The sequence below is a fragment of the Amia ocellicauda genome, chromosome 9 (assembly GCF_036373705.1).
Source record: "Amia ocellicauda isolate fAmiCal2 chromosome 9, fAmiCal2.hap1, whole genome shotgun sequence".
Lineage (NCBI taxonomy): Eukaryota > Metazoa > Chordata > Actinopteri > Amiiformes > Amiidae > Amia > Amia ocellicauda.
Genome location: NC_089858.1, coordinates 26,339,856 through 26,350,200, shown reverse-complemented (window position 1 = coordinate 26,350,200; position 10,345 = coordinate 26,339,856).

Here is a 10,345-nt window from a genome sequence, read left to right as displayed (position 1 = left end):
CCTCAATATGGTTTATTGCAGGCCTATCCACACTGTAATGGGATGCTCAGTGATATTGGAGCAGGCTAATGGTACTGTGATATGATCTCACACTGATTAACTGTTCACACTGGAGTCCAATGGAAATACATGTATAGGTGACTGTTTGGGTATTAGGTGAACATATTACTGTGCATTTTTTGATTTTGTATTATCTCATTATGTACTTGATTTATGTATCTGTTTTACATTATACTTAAAATGAATCCAATTTACATTCCATATGTCACCAAATAAAATAAATACATCTAAAAGGTATCACCCAAAGAGAGGCTCAATCACACCAACACTCCCACTTAGTAATTAGCAGCGTTTCTCTTAATAGAAATCACTCCTGCCAGATTGGATCACGTCCCAAAAATACATGAAAATGACAGACATGCATAAACAGATATAAGGTGAGGTGAAACTCAGTGGGCAGCGGGTCAAGCTGCTGCTCCTGCACCTTCTTTAGTTTCACACCATGACAGAGGTCCCTCATCAGCTGGAGCGAGACGGGGGCCTGTGTGGGCACAGAGAGAGAGAGAGAGACGGGGGGCTGTCATAGTGGGACACAGGCTAACCACCCCGATTGACACCCACTGGAATATCAGTACACTGCATTCCTTACACACCTGTAGACTCCAGCCCACAGCTGTACCATTGCTGTTTACCATTGTTGAGACCTGTAATTGTTTCACACCATGTAATTAGAGAATATACACATGACTTTGTAGGATCTAAACCGTCAATCATGCAGCCATACAGAGTATAGGGCATTAATAAAGTTAATTTTGAACTGGTGTACGGCCTGTCGAGTGTGAAGGCTGTCCATGAGTGTGTAAGAATATGTAAGAATATATATTAAAACCTATGGCTAAAAACAATACTACACAATAACGATACAAAACATGTTTATACATCTACTATACAATCTACAGTACTATATTAAAACAATACTGTCAAATATACAACACAATATAATATCATGTATGTATATAGAGCCTTTAGTCAGAGACCCCAAAGAGCTTCACAATATCAAAATGTAGTTGGGATTTAAAAACAGACAAGGACTCTCTGATACATGTACACTATGGACAAGCCAACTGACATAAACACCTCTCTTACCTATGATATATTCATCTCCTCCATATCAAAGGGTGCAGATACCAGGTTACCTGCACAAATTAAAAATAAAGAACACATAAGATGGTCTAATTAATGCAAGTATATTATCAGTTCAATGGAAAGGTTCAGCTAGGTTCGAGAGACTTTAATGGGAATGATACCCAGAAGACATTGGCCAGTAGCTCAGAGGGAGCCTTGTGTGTGTATTGTCTGTTCTGACTGTAATTGTGTAGTTATTCTGACAGGGGAGGCTGCAGTACATACGTCTACTTCCTTGGCACATGGGCTCCACTTGTTTCAGCTTCTTCCTGTGCCAGATTTCAGCAAGTATCCTTTCGTGAATTGTGTGTTGCTTCCAGAAGAAGCTTTCCTCCTGATCTCCTGATTTTTCTGTATTTTTAAAAATTGGCTTTTCAGTCCTAAACCAGGGGGCTAATGAAGGAAATACTTGCAGTGGGAGCAGAAGCTGTGACTGGCTGTGAGTGTGTGTGTCTCACCATGACTTTGCGCAGCTTGTAGTTGCGAGTTAGGATGTCCTGCATGAGTATCTCGTAGGGTGCGAGGCACAACTTGATGGGCAGCGGCTTGAACTGCCGCTCCTGCACTTTCTTTAGCTTTACGGCAAAGCGCAGGCCGCTCATCAGCTGGAGCGAGATGGGGGCCTGCATGGTCACAGAGAGAGAGAGAGAGAGAGAGAGATCACAATCTCTTGGAATCTAAGAGCCCATGAGCAAACGTCATCGCTGTGCTCATTTTGTGTACCCCTGGCCTAGCCCTTCATTTTAAAGAACACTGAAAGCCTTCTTACCTCCTTGGCATCCCTGCTTTTGAACAGGAAGGTCTGCAGCTCCAGTGTCTCCAAAAAGAGGGCCCTGCAGACAGCCTTGTAGTCATCCTTAGCCTGTAAGGGGTCGGCGAGGTGGGCAGCACACATCGTCATCACCCTATGAAAGGAGAGCTCTGCGTGGCGCAGCCCCTCTGCCTCCTTCTCCTGGCCGCTGTCCTTGCTATCCCCCCTCTTCATCAGCTCAATGAGACACTCCAGCTGGGGACTCAGCTCTTGCTCCTCGCTCTCGTACAGCCCCCAGTTCAGAGCCCGATAGATAGTGAAGCCCAGAGACTGCACCACCTTGGAGGAGGAGGAAACCAGGAGATAAAAGTCAACAAGAGGAGGCCTCACTGCTAATAATCACAAATGGCTCCAACATGGCCCCACTTCGGATGTAACAACATTGTGATACTGTGTTAAGGGAAGAAGATGTGTGTGCCCCCGGGGGATGTTGGAAATGGAGGGAAGTCAACTAGAGGTAGAAGAAGTACAGTGCCCTAATCGAACAGCCTGATCAGGATCCAAAACCTGGCAGCTTCAGAAACTCAACACAGCGCTCACAAAACACAGCAGTCCTCATTTTCAAGGTGAAGGTACCTGCCACGTTTCATGAGGCAGAACAGTTGTAGCCAATTACAATTAAAATGACCCCCCAGTAGCACGGTCCTCAATTCATTTATAGGTGCTGTAAAATGAGGTTAGCTGTTTTAATTGAAATAACCTTGTGTGTGTAAGTAATCAGCGCTGTAGCGCTGGGGTCAGTGTCAAACGTTAGTTTGTGTTCCAGCTATAATCAGTCCTACTGTTAAAAACACTATGGGGAAATTGCTGAGGGTATTTGATATGTGTGCTCCCAAAACATAACATTTTTCTTTTTCACAAACTCACTTGGCTATCAGAGGTAGTATTAGGAGAGAACTCTGTACTGGCATCTGTTAAAAGAAAACAGGAGATATGATAGTGAGACTATGGGAAATATGTAAAGGCCATGTCTAGTCTAGTGGATTTCTCTCTTAAAAAAATGAAATACTAATAAATCTTTGAAGTAAAAAGTATTGTGTGTCTAACACTGAATATGAAAGCCAAATATGTATTTTCTGGTGAAACTCCCAGGGTTTAATGTAAACAATGCACTGCAAAGTAGTCAGGAAGGTAATGAGCATTTCATGAACCAAATACCACAGTCCTCAACAGTCACAATACTGGAGGGAAAATAAAGGCCTAAACCTGGAGTGCTTATCTCTGTTCTGGCAAGATAATATAAAGGATTGAACACTGGCATTCAATTAGAAAGCAGTTTTAGACCAATGTTAAATAATTTATTTATTTACTGAAATGCTGGGTCATTTGCATATTTAACTGAATTATGAGCAAAGCTAAGCAACACACTGAACCAGCTAACTTTGGCTGTTATAAATAGTCATTGTCTGAAAACAGAAATACAAGCTTGTGGCACTGGCATTCGCACACAACGAGATTTAAAGCTGCCTGCATCAGATCTTAATAATGTACCCAACTGTTTACATTGGAACATTTTCCAAAGAAGGGGAGTACTATAACACGGAAAGCAATCGAAAACAGATGCTAATAAGTATGCATTTTTGATATCAAAAATAGAACCGGATGCTATTTAGTATGCATTTTTGATATCAAGAATTCAATTTCTAATATCAAAAATACAATTTCTGATATCAAAAATACAATTGTTGATATCAACAATTGGCAGTTAGTTATTGATCTCGGCAATTGTATTTTTGATATCAAGAATTGTATTTCTGATATCAGCAATTGTATTCTTGATATCAAAAATGCATACTAATTAGCATCCGATTAAGGATTAAATGTCACAACATTGTACCATGAATTGCTGATATCAGCAATTATGGATTAAATGTCACAACGGCTTGCCATAGTTTTATGGCATAAAAGGCATACACTGTATATGCAAATAACAAAACCTACCTCAATTCTGACTTGTGTGCCGACACCTGGACTTCTGTGTGTTCATAATAAATATTTTCATAAAGATTATTATTTCTACATGTTTACCTTTCCCAGTACTTGTTGCAGTGTAGGAATAGTGGGTTAAGCAAAGCTCAGCTCTCTCTCACTCTACATATATATATATATATATATAATTTATGTACTGTATATACATATATATGTACATACACTCACCTAAAGGATTATTAGGAACACCATACTAATACTGTGTTTGACCCCCTTTCGCCTTCAGAACTGCCTTAATTCTACGTGGCATTGATTCAACAAGGTGCTGAAAGCATTCTTTAGAAATGTTGGCCCATATTGATAGGATAGCATCTTGCAGTTGATGGAGATTTGTGGGATGCACATCCAGGGCACGAAGCTCCCGTTCCACCACATCCCAAAGATGCTCTATTGGGTTGAGATCTGGTGATTGTGGGGGCCAGTTTAGTACAGTGAACTCATTGTCATGTTCAAGAAACCAATTTGAAATGATTCGACCTTTGTGACATGGTGCATTATCCTGCTGGAAGTAGCCATCAGAGGATGGGTACATGGTGGTCATAAAGGGATGGACATGGTCAGAAACAATGCTCAGGTAGGCTGTGGCATTTAAACGATGCCCAATTGGCACTAAGGGGCCTAAAGTGTGCCAAGAAAACATCCCCCACACCATTACACCACCACCACCAGCCTGCACAGTGGTAACAAGGCATGATGGATCCATGTTCTCATTCTGTTTACGCCAAATTCTGACTCTACCATCTGAATGTCTCAACAGAAATCGAGACTCATCAGACCAGGCAACATTTTTCCAGTCTTCAACTGTCCAATTCTGGTGAGCTTGTGCAAATTGTAGCCTCTTTTTCCTATTTGTAGTGGAGATGAGTGGTACCCGGTGGGGTCTTCCGCTGTTGTAGCCCATCCGCCTCAAGGTTGTACGTGTTGTGGCTTCACAAATGCTTTGCTGCATACCTCGGTTGTAACGAGTGGTTATCCCAGTGGAAAATCCCAGTAACTGAGCAGATTGTGAAATACTCAGACCGGCCCGTCTGGCACCAACAACCATGCCACGCTCAAAATTGCTTAAATCACCTTTGTTTCCCATTCAGACATTCAGTTTGGAGTTCAGGAGATTGTCTTGACCAGGACCACACCCCTAAATGCATTGAAGCAACTGCCATGTGATTGGTTGGTTAGATAATTGCATTAATGAGAAATTGAACAGGTGTTCCTAATAATCCTTTAGGTGAGTGTATGTATGTATGTATATTATATATATATATATATATATATATATATATACAGTGAGGGAAAAAAGTATTTGATCCCCTGCTGATTTTGTACGTTTGCCCACTGACAAAGAAATGATCAGTCTATAATTTTAATGGTAGGTGTATTTTAACAGTGAGAGACAGAATAACAACAACAAAATCCTGAAAAACACATTTCAAAAAAGTTGTAAATTGATTTGCATGTTAATGAGGGAAATAAGTATTTGATCCCCTATCAATCAGCAAGATTTCTGACTCCCAGGTGTCTTTTATACAGGTAACGAGCTGAGATTAGGAGCACTCTCTTTTCCCTCACTGTATATATGAAAGTAACTTGAAAGCATCCATGCACTATAGCATCTTCATTCCCATGAGGTGCTGGCCAAAATAATGCAAAATAAAGAAAAAATAATTTTGTTGCTGCACTCTCACTTATTTTTTAGACCAGACTTTTGTATAATAAAAAATAGTTTTATTGAATCAAATCAGAACACGTTTCGACACTACTATGTCTTTATGTAGCCTTTACAATTACCTAACAGGTGTCTTTTACATAACAATTAAGGAGTCAATTAAGAAAACAAACCCAGCCTCTCCCAATAATTACATTCTATCAGATGATCAAGCTATTTTAGTTACAGACAAGTGCAAATCACAATTGGCTAACTCAATTATCACATATACAATGGCCCTATAACAATATATTAAACATTCTTATAAACCATTCTTATAAAAACTCTTACCCAGTCATGTCAATAAATTAGGTCAAATACCAATATCCATTGTAATTAAGGCACAGACAACATAATTTTAATATATTGATCCTAATATTGGAAAGATGATGAAAAAACATTAAAATCAATTATATCCCAACAATAATGACAATGTATTTTCAAACATAATCACTCACTAGATTCCACATGAAAATCAAAAATCAATCTTTATCAATCACATTCCAAAGCCAATTAATACATGGTTCACAAAAACTAACTAAGATCCAGAGTTTCATTTAACCCATATGGTTCCATTGTTTTTAAAGTGAAAATCCAAAATGCTTCTCTGTTTAGCAAATGTTTAATGCTATTCCCTCCCCTTAATGGAACTGCTATTTTTTCAATTGCCACAAATTTCAAACTAGAGGCTAATCCATGATTCATTTTTGTATAATGTCTGGCTATGGCATAATCCATGTTTTTATTGCAAATAGCAGCTTTATGTTTTGATATACATATTTTTAAATTTCTTTTGGTTTGTCGTATATATGCTAGCCCACAAGGACATTTAAGAATATAAATTACATGAGTAGAATTACAATTAATAAAATTCTGAATTGAGTATTTATGTCCTGAGCGTGGACGTGTAAAATATTTAGTAGTGTATGTATTTGAACAATAAGTGCATCTGCCACAAGGATAATTCCTTTTCAGTTAATCTTTTAACCAGTTCCCACTGGGCATAGGTGGCCTGTATAACGAGGAGACAACTCAATCTTTAACATTACTGCAACGCTTCACATAAAATCTAGGAGTAGAGGTAGCAAAGGATTTTAGTTGATAATCACATCCCAGCATTTTCCAGTGTGTTAAAATGATATGTTTAATGGTATTAGACAAATAATTATCCAGGTGAGGCACTGCTGTTGTACCCTTGAGCAAGGTACTTCACTTAGATTGCTCCAGTAAAATGCCCAGCTGTATAAATGTGTAAAAATGTAAGTCGCCCTGGATAAGAGCATCAGCTAAATGACAAATAATGTAAATTATGTTCAGAAACAAAAGTAATACCTTGTTCCCTTGAAACTCTAGTTTTTGACGCTTCCAAAAGTGTTTCTCGTTTTAAAAACTTCACTCTATTAAAAGCTGTTTTTATTGTATCACTTTTGTATCACTTTTATGAAACCGATTCTGTAGATCTTTAGCTTTACATTCATGATCAGACTCATTTCTACACATTCTTTTAAGGCATATGAATTGGCCATAGGGTATATTTTTGATCATATGTTTTGGATGATCACTTCCAGCATGTAAAATTATATTTTGGTCAGTGGGTTTCCACAAAATGTACGTATTAAATGTACCATCAGAGTTAAAAGAGATATTCAGATCTAAAAAATGCAACTCAGTTTGACTATACTCCATAGTGAATGTGGGATAAGTATTGTTAATATAATTGCTAAACAGTATCAAATCATATACAGAACCAGTCCACAGTAAGATAATATCATCTTTTCCAACATAAACATTTAAACATAGAAGTAGATTGAAGGCTTTATCATTAATATATAGTTTTCCCCAATAACCCAAATATACATTTGCAATATTTGGGTCAAATGATGAATCCATGGCTGTACCCTGAGTTTGTAAATAATACTTATTATTAAACAAGAAATAGAAGAAAGAAACCAGAAACAAAACAAATTCCGTTATTTTTAATAGAAAGTTCATAGGAATTTCATCTTTTTGGGGTTCAAAATAATATGATAATGCCTCCAAACCACACTCATGTGGAATTTTAGTGTACAAACTTTCGACATCAAAAGAAACAAGGAAAGATTGTGGAAGAGCTACACAATTGGAAAGCAATTTAATTATGTCTCAAGTATCAGACAGGTGGGAAGATAAGTCTTTGACGAGTTCTTTAATAAAATGATCCACAAATTGACTTAATGACTCAGAGGTTTTATACAAGGTTTTATAAATTATTAACAGCTGATCTGATTGTACATTTAAAACAAGAAATGGACACTATCCTTCAAAATGCATTGGAAATCAACTTAAATAATAAAAATCAATGAGTTTATGAAAGTAGAATTTCCTATAACACCAGTGTTTTACAAAAATACATAAGAACCCTACAAAACTGCCTAGTAGGCCCATAGTATTGGGTAATGGGTCCATCTCTGAGCCATTAAGTCAATTTGTGGATCAAAAACTATATATATAGTTAGGTCCATAAATATTTGGACATTGAAACAATTGTCATCATGTTGGCTCCTCAATGGATTTGAAAGGAAACAATCATGACATCCTTGAAGTGTAGACTTTCATCTTTAATTTGAGGGTAGTTACATCAAAATTGGGTGAACGGTGTAGGAATTACATCCAATTATATATGTGGTCCCCCCAATTTTAGGGTCTCAAAAGTAAATGTACAAACTAACAATCATGAATTAAATTGTGAGTTTCAATACTTGGTTGAAAATCCTTTGCAGTCAATGACTGCCTGAAGTCTGGAGCCCATGAACATCACCAGATGCTGGGTTTCTTCCCTGGTGATGCTCTGCCAGGCCTGCACTGCAGCTGCCTTTAGTTCCTGCTTGTTCTTTGTGCATTTTGCCTTCAGTTTTGCCTTGGAAATCAATCCAATCCAATCAGAGAGATAACAAAAGCATTAGGTGTGGCCAAATCAACTATTTGGTACATTCTTAAAAAGAGAGAATGCACTGGTGAGCTCAGGAACACCAAAAGGCCCGGAGGACCACGGAAAACAACTGTGGTGGATGACATAATAATTTTTTCCCTGGTGAAGAAAAACCCCTTCACAACAGTTGGCCAGATCAAGAACATCCTCCAGGAGGTAGGCGTATCTGTGTCAAAGTCAACAATCAAGAGAAGACTTCACCAGAGTAAATACAGAGGGTTTACCACCAGATGTAGACAGGAAACAGGAAGATCAGATTAGAGTTTGCCAAAAAACATCTGAAGAACCCTGTACAGTTCTGGAACAACATCCTATGGACAGATGAGACAAAGAGCAACTTGTACCAGAATGATGGGAAGAGAAGAGTATGGAGAAGGGAACGAACTGCTCATGATCCGAAGCAGACCACCTCATCTGTGAAGCATGTTATGGGCATATATGGCTGCCAAGGGAACTGGTTCACTTGTATTTATTGATGATGTGACTGCTGACAAAAGCAGCAGGATGAATTCTGAAGTGTTTAGTATATGTGGTATGGTATATGAGAATGTAATACAAGCTATATCATTTAGTAATTGAGTTGTTGTGCTTAATAATTGATACTTCATCAATTACGATTTTTTTTTATTCCTATTGTTGGTTTTAAGTTGTTAGAAGACATATTACATCAGTTTTACGGTATACTTACCTGTTTGCAAAAGTGATAGGAAACCTGGAATTGGCTGGTTTGGGACCTAAACTGTTGGCCTGTCCCCTGCAAGGAGTCTCTTGAGCACTTAAAAGTTGTTCACAAAAAGGAATTCAAAGCAAGAATGGAAATCACCATGCTATATACATAATGAATCTGGTAAAATAATAATAATAATTTCACAATCATAACAATGTGATATTTAGAGATACACAGTTCTGAATAACAATGATGTCATCATTCACATCCATCCACTTTGGCATGATACACCAAGCACACTGAAAATGTTGTGTGTAGTATGGCGTCTTTTAACTCTAGACTAGAGGGATAATTGTGTGTTGGATTGAATGTAAGGGGAAATGCACAAAATATTATGCACATATAAGTCATGTTTAACAGCTTTGCTCAGTCTAAGACAATTGAAGAATATCCATAATTACTCAAAGTAAAAAGTTATGTCTACCTTGGACAACAAATCAGTGCAAAAAGAGATATTATGGAAGAAATCAAAAGAAGAAATTTGGAAGAAACAGCACACTGCTGAAAGGAAATCTACCCACCTGCCTGAAGAGAAAAGTATTTGATCAATGCATACTACCAGTGTGAAACCTAGTTACTTAATGCAAAAATGATACAGAAACTGTGGATGACACAGTGAAGTATGGAAGGAATGGAAATGAAAAATAAATGAATGGATCTGAGAAGAAAACAAAGCATATGATATCACTGAAAAAGTTTAAATGTTAAAATGACGATGGGCCGGACACATTGCAAGTGGAACAGATCAAAGATGGACAATGGAAACTACTGAATGGATCCCAAGAGATTAAAAAAGACCTAGAAGATGTCCATATAAAAGAAGTGAAGATGAAATGATAAAATTTGCAGCTGTGACCCCCCCCCCCAAAAAAAAAAGAAAATGGGTCAACTAGATTTGCAACTAATTCTACTAAGAAAATAATAAAATGCTCATGTATGTATTGATAAACTGAAAGGGTTGGT